The following is a 24479-nucleotide window of genomic DNA, read 5'->3' on the forward strand; positions in this document are numbered from 1 at the left end:
ATTCACAACTCCACCAGAATGACCAGATATTGATAGGTTATATACCTCATTATATTATTTTCCCCCAAATTCATCCCTCTTCCAGTTATTGTTGTTCTATTGTCTCAATCATGTCTGACTCTTCCTAACCTCATTTAGGGTTTTCTTGGTAAAGGTACTGGGGTGGTTTGGCATTTCCTTCTGCAACTCATTTGATAGATGAGGAATCTGAGGCAAACAGGATTAAGTGACTTGCCCAGGGTCCCACAACTAGTAAGTGTCTGAAACCAGATTTGAATTCTGGTCTTCCTGACTCCAGGTGCTATACCTCCACAATATCGCTACCATTTTTCTCTTTCCCTCTACTCAGGCAGCTGCTCTTGTGTTATAACCCACATTGAGGCCCTCATTATCTCTTGCCTGAATTATTGCAATAAACCTTTTGATTTGATTCCCACCTTTCTGCCAAAGTAACATTATCAAAGTATTGATTTGAATATGTAACTCCCCTGCTCAGAATGCACCAGGGGCTCCCTCTTGCCTCATATCAAAGACAAACTCCTCTTTTTGACATTTGAAACCCTTCACAGTTTGTTTCTGGCCTATTTTTCCAGGTCAATCATGCATTATTTCCTTTTGGGTGCTCTGCCTTCATTGCAAACTGCCCCTCTTCCAGTTCCTCATTCCCAGAATGCCCTAGAACAGTAGTTCTCAAAGTGTGGTACAAGGATACCTAGCCTTCCCTGAGGCCCTTTCAGGGGTCCATGAGATAAAAAATATTCTCATAATAATATTAAGATGTTTTCATTTCTAATACTGTAAATATCAATAACTATAAATCACATAAGCAAAAGCTCTAGGGGGAAGTAACTTAAGAACGTAAAAGGGTCCTGCAATAAAAATCTTTGAGAAACCAACATGAGAATATATTCTAGAATACACTCCTTTACCTTAGCCTCTTAGAATCCCTGGAGGGCTTCCTTCAGAGGCAACTCCTATATGAGGTCTCTCCCATCCCCTCCTTCGTGCTGCAGGTATCTTCCCTCTACCCCCAAAATATATTGACTGCATAAATTATATGTTTGCTTTTATATATGTATGAGTTTCCCCAGATAGAAAGAAAATTCCAAAAAAACAGCGATTTGTTATTATTTTTATTTTTAATCATTGTATCCCCATTGTATCCATTGTATCCTCATCACTGGGAAACAACTAAACAAGTTGTAGTTGTTTGTTTGTTTTAAACTCTTATGTGCTGATAGGAACATGGAGAAACAAGCCTAATACTACATTGCTAGAGCAGCTGTGGGTTATTTTTTTCTTTTTGGAAAACAATGAAAATATACATTAAGAGCTGAAAAGCTGTTCATGCTCATTGACCTAGAGATCCCATTACTAGGGCTAGGCCCTAAGGAAATTATCAAGAGGATAAAAAACTATGGATGTATGACAATATTCATGGAAACTTTACTGTGACAAAATAGCTGGAAATAACACAAATGCAATGAATGGGAGAGATGGCAGAATAGATTGTGATATTTGAATAGAATGAAATGTATTATGCAACTGAAATGGCAAATATTGGAAATATAAAGAAAGTAAGGGAAATATAGGAAGAGATGAAAAGAAAATAAGAATAATGCATTCCATGATTACATTAAAAAAATAACCACAAAATCAAGAGAAAAAAGTATCCAAGTAAAACAAATCCAAAGGGAGATGTTTATATTAGCACACAAATTGTAAATAATGTATAGTTCACAGTTCTGCACGTAATTTTTTAATACATATGTTTAAATGTTTGGCAGTGGAGGTGGTTACTAAGTATAAAATAAAAAGAAAAAACCCAGCTCAGGTGCTAAAAAAAAAAACAAAAACAGCCTTTTCTTTCTTAGAATCAATACTGTATATTGGTTCCAAGGTAGAAAAGAGACAAGGGCTAAGGCTGTGAGGATTAAGTGACTTGCCCAGGAGCACATAGTGCAAGTTATAGTTATTGATTGCAATGGGATATTTTTATGCTATAAGAAATGATGAGTAGGATGTTTTCAGAAAAACCTGGAAAGACCTACATGAACTGATGCAAGTGAAATGAGCAGAACCAGAACATTGCATATAATAACAGCAATACTATACAATGATCAACTGTGAAAGACAGCTATTCTCAACAATACTAGGATACCTCCAAGGGACTCATAATAACAAATGCTATCACCTCTAGAGAAAAAAAACTGATGGAGTCTGCATGCAGATTGAAGCATAGTATTTTTCACTTTATTTTTTCATGTTTTTTATATGTATCTTCTTCCTCAACATGATCAACATGGAAATATATTTTTATCACATATATGTTATATGACATTGCTTACCATTTCAGGAGGGGGAGAATTTGAAATTTAAATTTTTAGAAAATGAATATAAAAATTATTTTACATATAATTAGGAAAAATAAAATGTTGAAACAGGAGACAAAAAAAATAAACTTCCATCATTCCTCTAAGAAAAAAATCATCATATCCTCAGTCCATCCAGAACCCAAAACAGTACCTAGAACACATAAGGTCTGTGATAAATGCTTGATGGTTGATTGATTATGTACTATGAGCAAGATAATCTGCTGTGGCTAAAGAGGAAAAAAATATTGATATCTCCCATGTACTCCTCTATTAGACTGTAAACTCTTTGAGAGCAAGGACTCTAATTTTTGCCTTTCTCAGTATACCCAGGGCTTAGCAAAGAGCCTGGTACATGGTAGATGTTTAATAAATGTTTGATAATAGTAATATTGCACTAAACTGTGGGAATTCAAAGAGACAAAAAAAAGTCCCTGCCCTGAAAGAGCTTACAGTTTAAAGGGAGAATAACATGCAAACAAATATATACCAAGCAAGCTACATACAGGATACATGGGAAATTATCAAAAGAACGGAAAGCACTGGAAGGAAAAGGGATTGTGGGAGGTTTCCTATAGAAGTGGGTTTTAGCTGGGACTTAAAGGAAGCCAGGAAGGTCAGTATTAGGAGCAGACAAGGGACAGCATTCCAGACATGAGAGTCACTTAACCTTTCTGTGCCTTAAGCAATTCCCTAGGACTTGCCTCTCAAGTCATAGACAAGCTGTGTGATTGGTGGAGAGAGTTCCCGGACTGGGTGATCCCCATGCAAATTTGTAAATATAGTCCAAGTAACCCTCTTCCCCTTCCCTGAGTGTCTCCTTCCTTTGAACTCTCTTCAGTAGTCCTTTGAACAAATCCTACTAGTGGACTTATCTTCCATAAAGTTTATTTTTTATGTCCCCTAAAATATTTTGGTTTCCAGAATGGAGTGGGGTGTGTCTTCCTTATTCCTGCAACCCCAATGCTGCTTTTTATTGGGCATGAAGAAATATTTGCCTCATTGAAGTATATATACTAACAGAGAACAGTAGTGTCAAGAGACCTGCTCCAGGACAAAGCAAGGAAATTGGCCAATGTTAGTCTTCGAAGACTACCATATTTCCTTCCTGAATCCCTCCAATGCAACTGAAAAAAGCATCAGCTCTGGAATTAGAACTTGGCTTTAAATTCTGCCACTGTTGCTTGTTACCTATGTGACCTTACGCATATCCCTAAACTTCAATTTTCTCATCTACAAAATGAGGAGATTGGACTAGTGGATAGCTATGTGACCCTGGACAAGCCTCTTCACCCTGTTTGCCTCAGTTTCCTCACCTGAAAAATGAGCTGGACAAGGAAATGACAAACCACTCCAATGTCTTTGCCAAGAAAATTCCAAATGGGGTCATAGTCAGACATGACTAAAAAATGACAACAAAAAAGCCTCCCTTGGCACTAATATTCTCTATGTTATGTTCAAAAGCACTTGCAGTTCTAACATCCTGTTTCAAAATCCCTTCCAACTCCAGAGTTCTCAAGCCCCTTCTGACTATAACCTTCCATATTCATGTTGTCAAGTCCCCCTTAGCTGAACATCCTTTTGTTCTAAGATCCGGTATCTTGACAGAGCCAATGGTAAAACCAAATATAGAATCAGGAGACCTCGGTTATCAAGAAGTGATAGAGTGAATAATAGCAGTTCGTATTGTTCTGCCTCTTTAAGATTTGCAAATCACTTTCCACATATCGCCTCATTTGATCCCCACCATCCTATCAGGAAGGTATTCTGATTATTCTCTTTTTATGGATGAGAAAACTAAGACTGAGAACTATTTTGTCCAGTTTCTAAATGGGTAAGACAGGATTTGAACTTGGGTCTTCCCAACTCCAAGTCTGGCAGTGTATAAGCTGTGCCTCTGTCCAACTTGCTAGGGTGATGATGGCATCATTGGTGTCAGCAAAGACTTCTACTATGTGGTGGTGGTATGTTGAGTGATTGAGAGTGTGTGTGTGTGTGTGTGTGTAGTTCTCTTCTTCATAGTATAAGGCCCTGGAGCATTTGTACTCTGGTTGGTGCCTCAGCAAATATAATTAACTCAGTGTTCCTCTGGATGAGTTCCAGTCTAATCTTTCAGGACTTGCTCCTCTTAAGGCTCGACAGTCACTGATTCTGAATACACCCCTGCCTTCTCTTCTTCTCAGGCAGCTGAAGTGCCGCTTATCAACAGTCACACAGAAGTGCTGCTCATTAAACATAGACAGAACTGGGTGACGAAGGAAAAATAGCCTAGAAGACTCTGGTTGTGTCCAGGTAGGGAGAACAACGGATGGAAAATGTTCACTTGAGGATTTTTGTTTGTCTTAATCCCATTTTATTAAATTGACCAATCAGTCAATCCCTGAGAGTAATCCATTAAGTTCTTCAAAATGATCAGACAGAAAAAGAGTTGATTGAATAGTTGTATATAGGGTTAGCTGGGTGGTTCCCTAGATAGAGAGCCAGGCCTAAGATGGGAGGTCCTGGGATCAAATCTGGCCTCAGATACTTCCTAACTGTGTAACCTTGGACAGGTCACTTAACCCCAATTGCCTCAAATTGCCTAGCCTTTACACTCTTCTGCCCTGGAACCAATACTTAGTATCTGTTCTAAGAGAAAAGGTAAGAGTTTAAAAAAATAGTTGTGCAGGAGCAAAACTGTATGGTATCATGATCATTGGAGAGCTGAGATCCTTCCCAAAATAATGGCCCCAAAGAGGGAGTCACCAGTTGGTACAGGTTTCCTGGGGTAGATATGCAGGAAATTGTAGCAGTTCACCCCTATCTAGGGACAAGGGAAACAGAACGTACAGAATGGCTTAGAAGAGAGCATGCTCAGTCTTGCGCATGGCTAGGAAAGCCTCTGACACTTGACCCCAGCTTCCCCCAGGTTAAGCGGGAAAACAGGTTTCTTTGTGTTCACCTGGCTAAGAGAAACCACACCTATACCTTGTCGTTAACCAATGATAATCATCCCTATGTATCATGTATATTTGCATATCAAAGACATTAAAAGGAGCCACAGCAATCTCCACCCCTCTCTTGGATCTCAGCTCTCACTGATGCCTGTCCTTGCTGGAGCTTGGCCTCTGGCCAAGCTCCATCTTTAATTCCTTTCCTTCTCTATCTCTCTCACCTGGGACCTAGCCTTCAGCCAGGCACTTTCTTTTCTCTATCATGTCTCCAACCTGTGTGGTATTAAATTTGAATCACTGGACGGGATTAGCCTTTTGGAAAGACGTCCACTGATTGGGGTTCTGCTGTGGCTCCAATATAATCAATAAGGCCTGGTTTCTGACTCATTTCTGCCACCTCATATCTCTAACTTGACTCCACCACGCCCCTCGCGGTATCCAAAATTCTATCCTTCCTCTATCTTCCTACCTTAGGGCTTCTTGTGGGTTCGGGAAGCCTTAGAAATCAAGAGAAGTTGAAGACCACATAGATCTGAGAGTGAAGTATACAAGGCAGAATATATTAAATGGCATTGAAGGTTGGGGAATGAAAACTGACTTGGAGCTGCCAGCGAAGATTTCCTAGAGAAGGTAGTGTTTGAGTTGGAGTCTGAGGATGGAAGATAACTGAAAAAGATGGTGGAGGATATTCTAGACAAGGGAAACTGATCAGTGAAGACCACAAATGTATCTGGAGAATGAGTCAACCAACATACATGAACCAAAGTGTTTCTGCTTTTCTGCTTTGTATCATCAGCACTTAGCACAGTGCCTGGCACACAGTAGGCACTTAATGTCTATTGCCTGATTGATTGACATGTGTAGGGAAGTAATATGTGGATAAGCCTCAAACAGGAAGTTAGGAATATTGGACTTGACACCACTGAATGTTTTTGAGCAGCGGACTGATTGATGTTAGCAAAACAAATTCCAGGAAGCTTCATCTGACCACATTCTGCAGAATGAGTTGAAGTGAAGAGAACCTGGAAACAGAAAGGCCAATGATGGTGCTGATGAATTATATAGGGAATGGTTGGGCATGTTGGCACACAGCTGTATTCTCTCTGACTGGAAGAGGTGAATCACTCCAGTTCAGGCATTCTGATCTGTAGTAATAGAGGAGGGAGACAGACACAAAGAAGAGAGAGACAAAGACAGAGATAATGGTGTGCCTCACACAGTTGCAAAGCTCTCTAATGGAATCTCTTGGGTTACGGCTGTCACTGTTAGTATCTTCACCCTGTTGGGCTACCAGGGACCATGGTTTATTATTGTATTTCCCCTATCACTTAGTAAACAGTGTTCTTTATCCAGGAGGCACTTAGTGATAGGTAGCTGGCAGCTAGGAGCCACCATAATACATAGAATGCACAACCTGGAGTCAGGAAGACTTCATGAGTTCAAATCTGACCTCAGACACTTATTAGCTGTGTGACCCTGGGCAAGTCACTTAACCCTGGACAAGTTTCCTTATCTGTGAAATGAACTGGAAAAGGTAATGGCAAACTACTTCAGTATCTTTGCAAAGAGAACTCCAAATGAGGTCATTAAACTTAGACACAATGGAAACAAAAAGCATTTAGTGAGCCCCTAAGATTTGCAAAGGGTTTTGCATAGGTTTCCTCATTTGAGCCTCACAAGAAACAGGTGAGGTGGGCTCCTTTATTGTCCCCATTTTACAGATAAGCAAACTGAGGCAGATAATGGATAAATGACTTGCTCAGTGTTACAGAGTTATTAGTAAATGTCTGAGTCAGGATTCTGTTTGTTTCATGTGTTTATTTTCATCAAAGGCAGGAAGACCTCCTGAATGTTGCCACTAACTCCCATAGAATTTTACTTCTTGGTTCTTAAAATAATGAGATTAACCTCGATAGTATCTAAAGTGCTACCCAGCTCTAACATTCTAGGTGGATGGGATCTGGATGGTGTTTAATGAAGGAGGTAGCTTTCTCTAGGCTCATTTTAGCCTGGTTTCTCCCCTTTCTAGTATATGCAGAATACTTCAGGCTGACCACTTTTGACCTTAGGTACCTTTGGCTATCTTGACCAAAGGACAGAAAAGAAAGATTATTCTTGAGACGGCCAGGCTGCAATTCAAGGGAACCAAATGTCAGGACCTGTGTCTCCTTTCATCTCCAAAAATAAAATTCTCTACTGTATCCCTGCCAGGCTCCCTCATTATACTGGCATCACATTTAGTCTTATAGACCTCCTATCCCTTCTATGCTATGGTAACAGAGAGCCAAACACTGGGATTAGTTATTATGCTCCATTAAGGCTAATTAAGATGCAAATTAGTGCAGCTAATGAAGAAGCTAATTTGGAGGCAATTTCACCAGTGACTACTGACTGTCATCATCAACCTAAGTGGGTGAGGTTGCAAGTGGTTAACATTCACCCGGAAAATGGCAGCCTTAACTCCATGTTTGGAAAACTGGCCTCAGAGTCAACAAGTCCTGAGTTCAAGTTCTGTCTCTAACATATGATGGCTGTATGACTCTGGGGGATCCACTTAACCTCTTAATGCCTAGGCATCTCTCCAAAACTGTAAGTTGCAGACCAATTGCCAATATGCTTTGGAAGAGGGAGTTTCCTTACTGGGAGATCCCTATAGCAATGAAACCATTGGTTCAGTCTAAAGGAGAATGAGCCCTCCAGAAAGCTGCCATAGTCACCACCTTCGAGTCCAAAGACAGAGCCAGAGCACACAGCTGCCATCCCATTGCCATCATTAACTAGCAAAGGTGATCTGTTGGGAAGAGCATGAGCCGGGACACAAAGAAGAAGAGAAATCAAGAGACTTGAATTTATAAGCCTTCTTGGCCAGTAATTCCCCTCCTTTTCCCTCTCTACAAAATGAGGACATTATACTGCATCAGGGGTGCTTATCCTGAAGTCCTTCAATGTTAACTAAATCCTCCCTTTATCAGAAGGCCTTTTTGGAAGGCAGTTAGTGACCTGGAGCCAGGAGATCCTGGGTTCAAATCTAGCCTCAGATACTTCTTAGCTGTGTGACCCTGAGCAAGTCACTTAACCCCAATTGCCTAGACCTTACCACTCTTCGGTATTAGACTAAGGAAGAAGGTAAGGGTTAAAAAAAAAGAAGAAAAAGAAGCTTTTTTCTCAAAAACTAATGTTTCTCTCTGTTGATTATCTCTAACCAGATCTTATTTGAATGTTGTCTCCTCCTTTAGATGATGAACTCCTTGAGAATAAGGGCTGTATTTTTGTTTGGTTTTGATGTTTTGCCTTTCTTTGTACCCCCAGAATTTGGCAGAATGCTGTAAATAGGAGGCACTTTGGGGTCTATGTTTTTTGTTTTTTTAATATTCTGATAAGTGTATTTCAGTATAATTGGCTTCTTTTGTCATCCTCTGGATTTAATTTTATGCATTTAAAACCATTATTCTGGGGGGGGGGGCAGCTAGGTGGCACAGTGGATAAAGTGCCAGGACTGGAGTCAAGAGAAGCCAAGTTCAAACGTAGCCTCAAAACCTTCCCTGCTGTGTGTCTCTGGGCAAGTCATTTAACCCTCTTTGCCTGGCCCTTGCTCTACTGTCTTAGATTTGTTACTAAGAAAGTAGGGGTTAAAAATTAAATGAAACTATGATTCTGAGAAGGGATCCATAGGCATCACTAAATAGCCCAAGGGGGCCAGAGCACAAAAAAAGGTTTAAAACCCTGCCCGAGATGCTGTCCAAAGTCAGTTCAAAATCTAATGTTTTAGAATTCAGAGAAAGGTGCCTTCCTTCCCTCTCAAGTTCATAATCTTAAAAATAGGAGCGAGACAAGATTTGGGATTTTACACATATGTGTGGATACATACATACATACATGTGTGCACCAACCCCAACATGCCTACCATTTGCCACACACTGCTGAGCTCTGAAGATAGAAAGAAAGGTATATGTGTGTTCATGTGTATAAATGTGTAATTTAGATATAATACATATCTATTTGGACATATTATATTATGTATGTATTGTGTACATATATTATATGTATATACAAATATAAACATATGTTTAGATATATGTGCATATATAATCTATGCCTATATAATAATGCACATATATGTGACTGAGAGATTAAGTGACTGTGTGTTTTAATGTATTTATGCATACAAGTATGGGTGAAGGGGGAGGAAGGAGAGAGACAGAGGGGAGGAGACAAAGACAGAGAGAGAGAGAGAGAGAAGGGGGAGGAAAGAGATAGGGGGAGAGAGAGAGAGAGAGAGAGAGAGAGAGAGAGAGAGAGAGAGAGAGAGAGAGAGAGAGAGAGAGAGAGAGAGAGAGAGAGAGAGAGAGAGGAGAGAGGGAGAGAGGGAGAGGGAGGGAGAGAGAAAGAGAGGGAAGAGAGAGAGAGAGAGAGAGAGAGAGAGAGAGAGAGAGAGAGAGAGAGGGAGGGAGAGAGAAAGAGAGGGAGAGAGGGAGAGAGAGAGAGAGAGGGAGGGAGGGAGAGAGGGAGAGAGAGAGAGAGAGGGAGGGAGGGAGAGAGGGAGAGAGAGAGAGAGAGAGAGAGAGAGAGAGAGAGAGAGAGAGAGAGAGAGAGAGAGAGAATGAATCATGAAGAGCTGAGCTCAAATTCAACCTCGGATACTTACTAACTTTGTGACTCTGAACAAGTCACTTAATATGTCTGCCTCAGTTTTGTCATCTATAAAATGGGAATAATAATAACACTTATCTCTCAAGATTGTTTTTAGGATTAAAGGTAATGATACTGCAGAGGATTTCACAAGCCTTAAAATACTATATAAGTGATCTATTATATATATATATATATTTTTTTTTTTTTAATCTTACCTTCTGTCTTGGAGTCAATACTGAGTATTGACTCCAAGGCAGAAGAGTGGTAAGGGCTAGGCAATGGGGGTTAAGTGACTTGCCCAGGGTCACACAGCTAGGAAGTGTCTGAGATCAAATTTGAACCCAAGACCTCCCATCTCTAGGCCTGGCTCTCAATCCACTGAGCCACCCAGCTGCCCCCTATATAATCTTTATAATTATGTTGCATTAACGTATATATGAATATGTCGTGTGTGTGTCTTAAGAGCACAGATTCAGCGGCACACAAATGCATGAGAGCAGAGCACGTTGGTAGCGTGGTAGCTGACTCCTTGAGCCTCCAGAGTCTTCTTCCAGCTCAGAGATCACATTTTCCTTCCTGGTCTTGTTTTCCTTCCAAAATGAGGCATCAGTGACACTCAGTGTATGATGGTGATTCTACAAGTTTCTGCTGATCTTTTGGCATTTGGGGGGTTTTATGTGGCCAGCATCATCTTAGCCACCCAATTTTCTGCCTCCTCCATAAAAAGAATCATCAGTGCGCTGCTATGGAAAAAAGGCTTGGCGCTAGAATCGGAGATCTTGGGTCCAAATGGAGCCTCTTCCCCTGATAAGCTGCCCACAGGGTGAGCTGCAGCCAGTTCTTTAGCTGATTATTACATTTTGTAAACTATGCAAATTAGGGCTTGATTTATTATCTTGTTGATTGCCTAGACTTAAGAAAGTGATGGAGAAAATGTTAATAATGCAAATTAAACAGGAGTTTGTTGTGAACACTTTTTTTTTCAGAGCTGGTTGTTACCCATTTGTCAGCCTGTCTACTCTGTAGGAGTGACCTTGGGCAAGCCCTTTCACCTCCCTGGGCCTCTGTTTCCTCATCTGTAAAATGAGGGGGTGGGACTAGATTACCTCTGAGATCTCTTCCAACTCTAGAACAGCAGTTCTATGATCCTTTAATCCTGAGCGTCTCAAACTAGAATTTCTGCTAACAGAGTACTTTGGGAGTTCTTGTCATTGGTCTCTATCTTAATCAACTTCATGATTGAAGATAAATAAAAGCAAATTAGGACCAAGTCTAAAGCACTGCTACTCTCGACTCAGTCAAGATCTGTAATTAAATATAACCATGAATTTAATGTTGACACAGAGCTGAAATCCCAAATAGGCTTCCAGGGAACATGCCTGAGGGCCTCTCTTTTCAGAATGGCGCTAGCTGTTATGGGAAGATAACAAAGGCAGGCACAATAATGCTGCCATTTCCCATTTCTTTTCCTTTTCATGATAAAATGAATGTTATCCAGACCCCCCCAAAAAAGCCAGATGTTATATACTGACGTATGTAGCAATAACTCATTTCTGGGAAACTAGCCCATTTGCAAATTTAGCATCAGTAATTTATCAAAACAAGTAGAAAAGCTTAATTATGACTTAGAAACTAATATATTCTTCAATGGATCCATAAAATGGATTAAATTCAAAAAGTTAAAACAAATCTCAAAATGTGCTGTTTTTTAAAGCCAGTTAATAAGGGAGCATCCAGGTGGCTCATTGGATAGAGAGCCAGGCCCAGGAACAAGAGGTCTTTGGTTCAGATACTATAAATATTAATAAACAGTATTAATTCTAAGACAGAAAGCATGGGTTTTTTTGTTGTTTTTTTAAACAATATTTTATTTGGTCATTTCCAAACATTATTCATTAGAGACAAAGATCATTTTCTTTTCCTCCCCCCCCTTCCCACCACCTCTCCCATAGTTGACGCGTGATTCCACTGGGTATCACATGTGTTCTTGATTTGAACCCATTGTCATGTTGTTAGTATTTGCATTAGAGTGTTCGTTTAGAGTCTCTCCTCTGTCATGTCCCCTCAACCCCTGTAGTCAAGCAGTTGCTTTTCCTCGGTGTTTTTACTCCCACAGTTTGTCCTCTGCTTGTGGATAGTGTTTTTCTCCTAGATCCCTGCAGATTGTTCAGGATCACTGCATTGACACTAATGGAGAAGTCCATTACATTCGATTGTACCACAGTGTATCAGTCTCTGTGTACAATGTTCTCCTGGTTCTGCTCCTCTCGCTCTGCATCACTTCCTGGAGGTTGTTCCAGTCTTCATGGAATTCCTCCACTTTATTATTCCTTTTAGCACAATAGTATTCCATCACCAACATATACCACAGTTTGTTCAGCCATTCCCCAATTGATGGGCATCCCCTCGTTTTCCAGTTTTGGGCCACCACAAAGAGTGCAGCTATGAATATTCTTGTACAAGTCTTTTTCCCCATTATCTCTTTGGGGTATGTAGCAGTCCACACCTAGCTATGGACAAGGGAGACAGTTAGAATGTACAGAGTGGCTTAGAAGAGAGCATGCTCAGTCTTGCCCATGGCTAGTAAAGCCTCTGACCCTTGATCCCAGCTTCCCCCAGGTTAGGCACGAAACTTAGATCCCTTTGTCTGATCCACACTGGGGATAAACCACAGCTATACCTTGTCATAATTTACAATTACCCAATGGCAATATACTATGTAATTCATCAATATGTATTGGGTACATTTACATGTCAAAGACATTAAAAGGAGCCACAGCAGCCACCTCCCTCTCTTGGATCTCACCTCTCACCTATGTCTGTCTTTGCTGAAGCTTGGGCCAAGCTCCATCTTTAATTTCTTTCCTTCTCTATCTCTCTCACCTGGGACCTGGCCTTGGGCCAGGCACTTTCTTTTCCAATGCTAATACCTAGCTCTTTCTAATTCATCCTATTACCTGCACCCTAGTCTCTCATACATAAGGTTCAGACTTGGCAAATAGTCTGAGGAACCTAGGCTGCTCTCTCAGCTAGCTATATCATTTCTCATGACCTGTGTGGTGTTAAATTTGGGACTACTGGATGGTTCTTGTCCTTTGAGATGTTCAGTGGTCGGAGTTCTGCTGTGGCTCAATCAAAATCAATACGCTTGGTTTCTGACTCAATTCTTCCATCTCCTGGCTCCTTCACACCCACAGTGGAATTTCAAACTACTATCCTTTCTCTCTCTTTTCTTGTGGCACTGGAAGGTGAGGCCGCAGGGTACAAACCCAGCAGTGCTATGGCTGGATCAAAGGGCAGACAGTCTTTTAGCGCCCTTTGGGCATAGTTCCAAATTGCCCTCCAGAATGGTTGGATCAATTCACAACTCCACCAACAATGAATTAATGTCCCCACTTTGCCACATCCCCTCCAGCATTCATTACTTTCCTTTGCTGTCATGGTAGCCAATCTGCTAGGTGGGAGGTGATACCTCAGAGTTGTTCTGATTTTCATCTCTCTGATTATGAGAGATTTAGAACACTTTTTCATGTGCTTATTAATAGTTTTTGATTTCTTTATCTGAAAACTGCCTATCCATTTCCCTTGCCCATTTATCCATTGGAGAATGGCTTGATTTTTTGTACAATTGATTTAGCTCTTTGTAAATTTGAGCAATTAAACCTCTGTCAGAGGTTTTTATGAAGATTGTTTCCCAATTTGTTGCTTCCCTTCTGATTTTAGTTACATTGGTTTTGTTTGTACAAAAGCTTTTTAATTTGATGTAGTCAAAATTATTTATTTTACATTTTGTGTGTCTTTCTAAGTCTTGCTTGGTTTTAGTCTTTCCCTTCCCAAAGGTCTGACATGTATACTATTCTGTGTTTGCCTAATTTACTTATAGTTTCCTTCTTTATGTTCAAGTCATTCACCCATTTTGAATTTATCTTGGTGTAGGGTGTGAGGTGTTGATCCAAACCTAATCTCTCCCACACTGTCTTCCAGTTTTCCCAGCAGTTTTTATCGAATAGTGGATTTTTGTCCCAAAAGCTGGGATAGAAAGCATGGTTTTTAAGAAGGAAGGAAGCCGGCCACTTACTTTCTGTTCCAGCCTCAGATCGCTTACCTTTTAGCTCCTATGGGATAAGGAGCCATCCAAACCAACTGTTTTTGGTTTTTTTTGGCACCTACTATGTACAATACATGGCACTCCATACAAAGGATGCCAAAACTAAATGGTAAACCTTGTCCTCATGCAGCTTCTTGCAGCAATAGCAGATAAATAGAGATAGATTTGAAAGATCATGAGATCATCAATCTATAGATTTACAATCAGAGGGTTCCAGGGTTAGGGAATCCAGAGGATTTAGAGATGGAATTTAATGAGGAACAAATCAGGAAACAGCTAGGTGGCCTAGTGGGTAGAAAGATCTTAACTTGAGTTCAAATCCAAGAAACTTAAATGTGTGGCTCCTCCTGTTCGCCTCAGTTTCCTCATCTGAAAATGGGAAATAATAATAATAGAACTTACCTCCTAGTGCTGTTTTGAGTATCAAGTGAGGCAATATGTATAAAGCATTTTGTAAACCTTAGTGGGTGATATCATTATTACTATGCAGTATACCTGAGTTGAGCCTTGAAGGAAGACAGTGTAAATAGGAGGGACTGGCCAATGAGCCCCTCCTTATGAGCATCTGTGTGCTTCCTAATGCCATCCCCAGGTGGAGTTCAGAGAATGAGCTAATATGGTTTCCAGTCTGATTACCACTTAGGAGAAGAAGAATGTTTTGGTTGACTAGGGAACTAAGACCGAGATGCTTATAAAAGGCAATGACAGCAATGGTTTGGACCATCTTTCCTGAGGCTTCTTTGGAGTAGAGCAGAGTCCATGAGAAGAGAAAGGTCTTGAGCCTTGATCTTCCCCACTTGGCCATAGCAACATGGCACCTGTTCCTTTGTCTTGTGTATTTGTTCTTTCCTGATCTTGGGTGAAGAAATGTGGGACCAAGCCGTAATCTGGAGGCCTGGGAACTCTGAGATTTGCCATTTCCCAGAAAAGGTATGGGAGACAGAAGAGATCTCACTTCCCTTTTGTTTCTGAATCTCCATCTCCTGGTTTTGCATTGATCTTCCCTTTTATAGAAGACCCACAGGGTGTGACTTAGTTTCTTCAGCCAATTTGAAAGCTCTTCCTGGAAGATCCCTCCAGGAAGGTCTTTTCACACTTGATCTAAAGTCCTTGAGTGATGGCAGTTTGTTCTCCCCTCCTTAAGGTATTAAAGCTTCTTTTCTCAGAAATGACTTAGTTGTTATGCTCCATTAACACCCAACCCTTAAAGACGTCTTAAGAAACAACAAGAAAGTTCTTTGCCAATACTGGAGGCAGTCCTTGCAGAAGCAGAAAGACAAGAAATTAAATACTAAATTTTTGAAAGGTCAAATGGATCAGTAAAAGGAATTATTTGAAATTTGGAAAAACTCAGCCCCATGTGTAAAGGCTTTAAATCACAATCTAAGGGGGCAGCTGGGTGGCTGAGTGGATAGAGAGCCAAGCCTAGAGATGGGAGGTCCTGGGTTCAAACACTTCCTAGTTGTGTGACCTGGGGAAAGTCACTTAACCCCTGCCCTAGCCCTTACCACTCTTCTGCTTTAGATCTGGTTCAAAGACAGAAGGTAAGGGTTAAAAACAAAACAAAACAACAACAAAAAAGATGACAAGCTGTGATCCTGAGGGTGACATTTTCAGACCTTAGGAAATTTACTTTGGCAGCTATGTGCAGAATGGATTGCAAAGAGGAGAGATTGGAAGTTGAGGGACAAATTAGGAAGCTGAGACACGACTGCAGGATGTAGAAGAGGGAGTGGCTGCTGTCTCCATGTCTGCAGTCTCCAAAGTCTCCCTGGCCGTTGTTCAACTGTATGCCCTATGCTTGGACTTAACATCAATCAACAGGGCAACTCCCCACACTCACTCTATACCTACATGCTGTGCCATGCAGTAAAGCGCCTGGTGTTACTCTCGTTAATAGGTGAGACAAGTTTTGCCCCTAACTTTGGTTGTTGAGTCATTTCAGTCTGAGTCTTTGTGACCCCATTTAAGGTTTTCTTGGCAAAGATAATAGAGTAGTTGGACATTTCCTTCTCCATCTCATTTGTCAGAGGAAACTGAGGCAAACAGGGCAAAGTGCCTTGCGTAGGCTCATAAAACTAGTATCAGAGGCTAAATTTGAACACAAGTTTCCTTGACTCAAGGCCCACCACTCTGTCTACTAGTAGAATAAGAATGGGATTATCCTTCACACACACACACTCACATCTTCTCCACAGCATAAACACCAAAGCACTGGCTGCCTGTAACTAACTGAATCTGAGCATCATTTACTTCCCTGAAACTCAGTTTCCTCATCTGTCAAAAGAGAAAGATGAAGTAAATTATCTCTGAGCTTCTTTCCACTTCAAATAATCTATTAATGGATTCTTTTTATATTTCAATCTTGAAGTATATCTTAAGTTATGATGTTCTTTTTTAAGCCAGGTAAATAAAAATCATGAAATAAGCTTGTTTTCCATTTTTAAAGGATTATAGATGATTCTTTAGTTTCCAAGTCTAATAATAAAAGTATGTTACCATAGTTTTGAGGAGATTTCTTTTATTAGAAAAGGCATTACAGCCTTTGAAGAAAGGCTGCCACCAGATTAATTCCTCAAGATCTCTTGACTAGAGGGTCATAATTTTTGTTTTGTGACGGTTCATTCAGACACAAATCTCTACCATAAAACCATTTCTTTTTGCCTGCCACCTAGTGTCTAGTCATTTTCTTTCAGATTTGCTTTTTTTCACAGAGTAGTTGCCCTTTGAACTGACTTCTGGGCAGCCTGCAGCCCCTACTATGTACCCTAGAGCCCCTTCAGGAAAAGTTCCAGGCCTGGGTGCACTGTTCTGTCCCCAAAGCCCTGTGAGAGAAACTGTCTTCAGATTCAGCCAGTCCTAGAGATCTGCAGCATAGTTGGGAATAGATTGATTTTAGAAAATCCAGGAAAAACATAAAACCAGCTCAACTCCTCAGCAATTCCCCTAAAATGGGAGTGGCCTTATCTTCTCCCCACATCCCCATCTTCTCCACAGCATACACACCAAAGCAGCTCTTCACTTCTGAGATAGTCCCAAGCCAGTCCTGAACAACAAAAGAGAAGCTGGAAATCCAAGGAGCAAATTAGGGGACAGAATGAGTTAATGCAGAAAGAGTGACTGATTCCAAGTGGTCAGTATCAAAGTTATGGGGTTGGTGGTTTCAGGAGGTCCCCTTGCTCAAAAACCAGAGGTCCTTGCCACCATGTTTAGTTACATTCTTAGAATGAAGCCTCTTGAGGGTAGGCACTATTTAGGACAGAAGCTCTTAACCTGAGGTCATACACATATATATGTATCATGTATGTACATGTGTATTTGTGCACATGTGCATGGATTTATTATGTGTATACCTATATATGCATATATTGATAACATCCCATATAATTGGTTTTCTTTGTAATTCTCTGTATTTTATTTTAGGCATTTAAAATCATTCTGCAGCCATGTAGATGGCTCAGTAGATTGAATTCCAGACCTAGAGATGGGAGGTCCTAAGTTCAAATCTGGGCTCAGATACTTCCTAGCTGTGTGACCCTGGCCAAGTCACTTCACCCCCCATTGCCTAATCCTTGCCACTTTTCTGCCTTGGAACAAAAATACAGTATTGAATCTAAAATAGAAGGTAAAGGTTTTTTTTTTTTAATAAAATCAAAGCATTCTTCTAAGGAAAGGTTCATAGGCTTCATCAGACTGCCAAAGAGGATCATTTAATGTCATGTGTAAAGTACAGCAGCTAGTGTCTTTCCCCATGAAAAAGTGTATTGTAGTTATTTCTATGTGTTTTGTAAACCATTACTCATGTACATGTCATCTTTCCAATCAAATGTAAATTTCTTGAGGATAAAGATTGTTTCATTTTTGTCTTCATATTCCTGTCTTCTGGCACAAAGGAAGTGATTAATAAACGATAGGTGGCACAGTGCATAGAGTGCTAAGCCTGGTGGCAAGAAGACCTGAGTTCAAATCTGCCCTCAGACATTTCCTAGCTGGGTGACTAAGCAAATCACTTCATCCTATTTGCTTGTTTCCTCATCTGTAAAATGAGCTGGAGAAGGAAATAGCAAAACACTCTAACATCTTTGCCCAGAAAACCCCAAAAGGGGTCACAAAGAGTCAAACATAATTGAAATGACTCAACAACAATGACTGATTTCTTACTTAATGATTTTCCCAGGGTCAGATAGCTAAGCAGCAGAGACAAGCCTCGATCTCAGATCTCATGATACCTAATTCAACTCTTTCTCTCTGCCCAATGCTTCATCCTGCACTATTTTCTTGCTATAGGAAGAAATCCAACCTGGTTTCAGAAGGCTAACTTAGCCAAAGAATTGGCTGCTCACAGAAAATCTTATAAAATAGAGGATGATATGGCTGGGAGGCAGTCAAGAAGGAAACTGCCTGCCTGAGGGAAAGGAGGGTTGAGTTTATATACATTTACAGGCAAAGAAGGCTATGTGACAAGCGAGGAGTTTACAGAAAACTGGGGAGGAGGGTATCTAAAGTTTGAGTAATAGATTGTCAGTGAGAAATGTAGTAGACATCTGCTGATGTGTGAGGGGACCATATCACAAATGTATGGGACATGCGTGCCATCTTTGTTTCTTGCAGACTTCAATGTTTACACAGCTCTCTCTTAAATGTATCCAGGTCAGGGTTTTCTGGTCACATCACATTCTTGAGGTCAGGGGCTAAGCTGTTTCTCATGTATCCCTTAGAACTTTGGGGGTATAGATTTTCTTAGGGATCCTGCATCCCATTGCATCCTCACTATAAAATCCAGAGTTCAGAATATCTCAATACCTGCGGTTGGGGGTGGGGGGGCAGGAAGGAAAGAGCCAGACAGAAAGATTAAGACTGAGAGAGAAGAGACTGAGGGATTAAGAGAAGGAAAGAGAAATGTTGAGAGAGAGAGACAGAAACTCAGAGCAGCTAGGTGGCTCAGTGGATTAAGAGCCAGATTTGGAGATGGGAAGTCATAGGTTCAAAAATGGCTTCAGATACTTCCAAGTTGTGTGACCTTGGGCGATTCACTTAGCCTCATTTGCCTAGCCCATATCACTCTTCTACCTTAGAACCTATGCTTTGTAGTTATTCTAAGAAAGAAAGAAGGTGGGGGTTTAAAAAGAGAGAGACAGAGACTGATAGGGAAAGAGGAAGAGATTAAGACCAGGAGAGAAGAAACAGAATAAGAGAGAAAATGAGAGAAATTTTGAGAGAGACAGAGGCTGATAGGAATATTGAGAGGTTAAGAAAGAGAAGAGACCAGAGGTTTAAGAGAGGGAAAGAGAATTTTTGAGAAAGATGAAGACTGGTGGGAATATACATATACATATATATGTATATATACACATATATGGAGAGAGACAGAAAGAGATTAAGACAGAGAGAAAAGAAAGAGGGATTAAAAGAGGGAAAGAGAAATTTTGAGAGAGATAAAGACTAATAAGAATATTGAGAGAGACAGAAAAAGAGAGACAGACAGATGGAGATAGACAGAGAGAAGAGAGGAATTCAGACAAAGACTGATTAGAATTTAGAGAGACAGAGACAGAGAGATTAAGACAGAGAGAAGAGACAGATTAAGAAAGGGAAAGAAATTTTGAGAGAGATAGAGACTGATAAGAATATTGGGGAGGGGGGAGTGTGATTTAAGACTGAGAGAGAAAAGACTGACAGGTTAAGAGAGACAGAAACAGATGGAGACAGAGAGAGACCTCTAGCTACAGGTCCTTTGTGCAGTATTTTAGCCTTGGAGATAAGAAATAAGTTTTTTGTTCCTGTCATGCTGTCTACGTGTGTGTGCATGTGTGAGAAAGGGTGTGGGTGGGTGACAGTTCTTTCCTCAGATCAGAGGAGGGTGGAAATGTATTCTAGAAGAGGATGTGTCATTTTCAAATGGATTATTTTCCAGCCTGGACACAATTTTCATTTCTCTCTAGTGACTCATGTAAGATGTTGCCTTTAGTTAGTTCTCTGCCTCTTATTGGCTCCTTTGGGCATGTTTTCTGGAGGTAGCTGAGACTCCGCAAAGTAACACAAAGTGTTAAGTCATTCTTTTTCAAGTCTGATCTGCTGGCTTCAAGGAGGCAATTATCAAAAAGCCCCCCAATTTGACTGCCTACCATGGTTACTGATACAGCATATGACTCGAAAGTGTTATGCCAGGTCTTGCAATATCTATTGTCAGGATGTATTTCTCCCTGTCATCTTGCTCAGAGGTCATTTCATCATGAAAAGGTTTCTATGCAGTTTTCACACAGTAACATCCTCTGTGGGTCCAACCCTATGCTGGGGCTTTGAATGGTACAAAGAATTCAATAGCATGGAACTTGCCTTTCCACATTTTATAACATTTTATACAGTTAAAGAAAAGTTGAGCCATATACCTACCTCTTGCCTCTTAGAATCCCTAATCCTCTTTCAAGACTCAACTAAAAGCACTGCCTCCTACATGAAGTCTTTCCTCATTCCTACTCCCAGCATGTCCCAGTGTCCCCCTGTGCTGCCAGTATGCCTCCAAAGACCCCATTGGGGCACCTGGATGGCCCCAGTTATAGCTGATGTCCCATGGAGGCCAATGTTTTCCCATCCTCTCACACACAGGTTGCCATCAGACTCCATCCAAGGATACCTAGAAGGTAGCTACCAGAACTGACGCCCAACAGGACCCCACTTTTCCCAAAACACCCCCAGAACCTACTAAATCTTCCTGCCAATGGCCCATTTGCCTTTTCTCTTGCTGGCAGGACATTGAACACACACTGCCACCCTTGCCAAATGGAACCCCAAATCTTCTTTCCACCCTAACCCATTCTCACCTTCTTGATAGTGGTAGACCAGGGTAGATTCCCCAAGCATCCTAAGGATTCCTAGGCTTCAACATCATCTCTATAGCTACATCCTTATGACCTCTATGCCCTTCCATCACCCTATAGCTAAATTCTCTTATACTATTGCCTTCCCTATATTAGAGTGTGAATTCCCTGAGGGATGGAATTTCTATTTCTTTTTTTTTTCACTTTAAACATTATTTTATTTGGTCATTTCCAAACATTATTCATTGGAAACAAAGATCATTTTCTTTTCCTCCCCCCCCCACCCCCTTCCTACCACCTCTCCCATAGCTGGCGCACGATTCCACTGGGTATCACTTGTGTTCTTGGTTCAAACCCATTTCCATGTTGTTGGTATTTGCATTAGAGTGTTCAATTGGAGTCTCTCCTCAGTCGTATCCCCTTCCCCCCCTGTGGTCAAGCAGTTGCTTTTCCTCGGTGTTTTTACTCCCATAGTTGGAATTTCTATTTCTATCCCCAGCACTTAGCTTAGTACATTGTAAGCACTTAATAAAATGCTTTTTCTTTTTTCATTCATTCATCACCTAACTTCTAATGCCTCCTCCCTCAGAAAGTTGTCTATCTTGGGCTATCTGTCCCTGATAGAAAGCAAGCTTTTTGAGGGCTAAAACTGTTTCCATTTTATCTTCACTGCCTGGCACAACAAAGGTATTTAATAAATTTAATAATAAAATAAATAAAATTTTGAAAAATATTGCTTGTGCTTAAATGCACATGAGAACTAAAATAATATCAGAAATGCTATGGTCATTACATAAACTTCTTACTCTGTTCTCATCTCTGGGGAAGATTAAAAATAAGTAAGATTGAGTTCCTACCCTCAAGCTGCTTAGAGCTTATGAGGGGCTTTCTTAATTCCCTCTATTATTATTGTCTTGCTTCGAGGCTTACAAAACAACTATAGGCATTGTCATTTTTAGGCATTACAAATGAGGACATTAAACCTAGAGAGGAAAAATGACTTATCAACTATCTCATAGCTGGCAAGTTTCAGGATTCAAGGCCAAGTCTCTGTCAACTGCATGTCCAGTAGTCTTCCCATTCTACCACATCTCAAGAGATATCAAAGGGGGGGGGGGGACTTTTTATTGCAAAATAGACCTTAAGTCAGAGGTTCTTAACCTGAGGTCCATGAAGTATTTTTTTAAAATATCTTGATAACTATATTTCAATATAATTGGTTTCCCTTGTAGTCCTATATGTTTTATTTTAGTTTATGCATTTAAAAATATTCTAAAAAATTTAAAAATATTAAAAACTTTTTAATTATTAAGAGAAGGATTAAAAGGCATCACCAAAATGCCAGGAGGGGTCCTTAACACAAAGAAGTGGAAGAAACCCTGCTCTGTGTATGAAAAAAAGAAAGATCCAAGTGATAAGAGTGTTCAGAGGGCAAAGATGTTGCCTCTGGTCTAGAAGGTAATCCATGTTTTGAGTTTCATGGACTTTCAAATGATTGTGAACCAGAATGCCAAGAAGGCTTTTTGGAAGAGCTAAGACTTGTTGTTTAGCTATTTCACTCAGGTCCTCATGACCTCATTTGGGGGTTTTCTTGGCAAAGATTCTGGAATGGTTTGCCATTTCCTTCTCTAGATCATTTTTCCAGATGAGGAAACTGATGCAAAGAGGGCTAAGTGATTTCTTTACTTGTTTTGTCAGGTTTTGCAGGAGCTATTGTTATTGTTGATAAGTGTCTAAAGTCCGATTTGAACTCAGGTCTTCCTGGCTCTAGACTTCTATCCACTATGCTACCTAGCTCTCCCAAGACTTGAGACTTGAGTTCCACCTTAAAAGAAGAATGGGTTATGAAGCTATTCTTCTTGGCCATCATTGGGTGACTGCAGTTCTAAGTGCATGAGAACCTGCTTTTGCACCCAATTCCACATTGTTAAGAAAGCAAAGCCGTAAGTAGGATGGACTACTGGAGCTTTGCCCAGAGGTCTTCAGTCCAGCGGACACCAGCAGCATCTTTATCTGGATGAAATAATAGAGCTCAGCAAATACTGTGAATGGGACCTTGCCCTACTCTGCTTATCTAAATTGAATTAACATGGTTCTATGCCACTTGCCTGGAGCACAATTTATGAACATTGCCCCAGGTCCCAATATTCCTGGTTTCTGGATCTATCTGTAGATCAGAAGAGGCAGAGACATGGGACCTACCATCATGTCCTAGTCTAAGCTAGCCTGTGTTGAGAATTCATCCTGAGTTTGGGGCTGTGTTCAAGGCAGCCTCAGCTTCTCAATGTGCCCATCCTTTGAGCCCTCATTGGCTCAGACAGGCTGTTTTCCTGCCTCTTACCAGCTCTGAGGTTAAAGAGCACACTTACACAGCCAAGTCCCTCTTGGAGCAACCACCCCATAAGATTGCCCAGCCAAAGTGGAGCCTATCTGTAGAAGAAGTGCCACTCTGGGGTCAGAAAGGGGAAGAGCAGAAGCAGCGACCACAAAGGAAACAGTTGCCATAGCAACCATTGCAGGGCATTTATCCACTGATGCAGGATTCTTCTAAATTGCCCATCACATGAAAAAGCCCCACACAGTCAGGCTGGAGATGGTAAATCACGGATCCATTTGTAGTGAGGGACTGAATATGATTGTTCTCATTTGTGTAAGATTCATTTCCATTGGTCTATAAACTGTGTGTTTCAGAAAACATTCCAGAAGTATATATCCCTGGGGCCATTATGCATTGATGCATTTGGCTCCTCCAAAAGACTTCTGTCTTGGAGTCAAAAAGATCTGGGCTCGGGGGCAACTGAGTAGCTCAGTGGATAGAGAGCCAGGCCTAGAGATGGAAGGTTCTGGGTTCAAAGATGACCTCAGACACTTCTTAGCTGTGTGACCCTGGGTAAGTTATTTCCATTCTTCTGCCTTGGAACCAATACATAGCATTGATTCTAAGATGGAAGGTGAGGGTTTAAAAATTTTTAATTAAAAATTTAAAAAAAAAAACAGAATCTAAGGCAGGATTCAAACTCAGGTCTTCCTCACTCCTGAGTCCAGCATTCTATCCCCTACCCAACAAATCTACCTCTAGACACATACCAGTGGTGTGATTCTGGGTAAGTTACCTAACCTCTTAATGCCCTCAGACAACTCTCTTAGAGGCTAGTAGCAATCAGCAATGGTGGAGGAATTTTTCTCACTATGAGTTCTCTGTGCCAATAAAACCATTGATTCTGTACAAAACACACACACACACACACACACACACACACAATTATCTCCTTCTGACTCTATCTTATATATCTTCATTGTAAATGAAGGCATTTATGGCTATAAGAACATATTGAATAAGCTAATGAAACTGCTAACTAGCACAATGGACAGAGCACCAAGCCTGAAATTGGGAGGACCTGGGTTCAAGTCTGGCCTCAAACACTTCCTAGCTATGTAACTCTGGGCTAGTCACTTAACCCTAATTGTCTAACTCTTACTTTACAAGAACTGATACTAAGATAGAAGGTAAGGATTAAAACAACAACAACAACAACAACAAAAAGTAAGCCATAATCAGACAAGGAAAGTTTAGACCTAGAGATGAAGGGAAATCCTAAGATGCAGCAGAAAAAAA

At 40.7% G+C, this 24479-nt stretch overlaps 1 protein-coding gene across 2 annotated transcripts in view; it reads left to right on the forward strand.

Annotated features, from left to right (window-relative positions):
- HRH1 (histamine receptor H1) overlaps positions 1-24479 on the forward strand; it is a 132312-nt gene that overhangs the window by 87146 nt on the left and 20687 nt on the right. For both annotated transcript variants that reach the window (XM_056804661.1, XM_007500226.3), the window contains exon 3: positions 4556-4664. The gene's annotated coding sequence lies outside the window, so the exon portion shown is untranslated. The remainder of the gene's footprint in view (positions 1-4555; positions 4665-24479) is intronic.

Source organism: Monodelphis domestica, chromosome 7, assembly GCF_027887165.1.
Source record: "Monodelphis domestica isolate mMonDom1 chromosome 7, mMonDom1.pri, whole genome shotgun sequence".
NCBI classification, from domain to species: Eukaryota; Metazoa; Chordata; class Mammalia; order Didelphimorphia; family Didelphidae; genus Monodelphis; species Monodelphis domestica.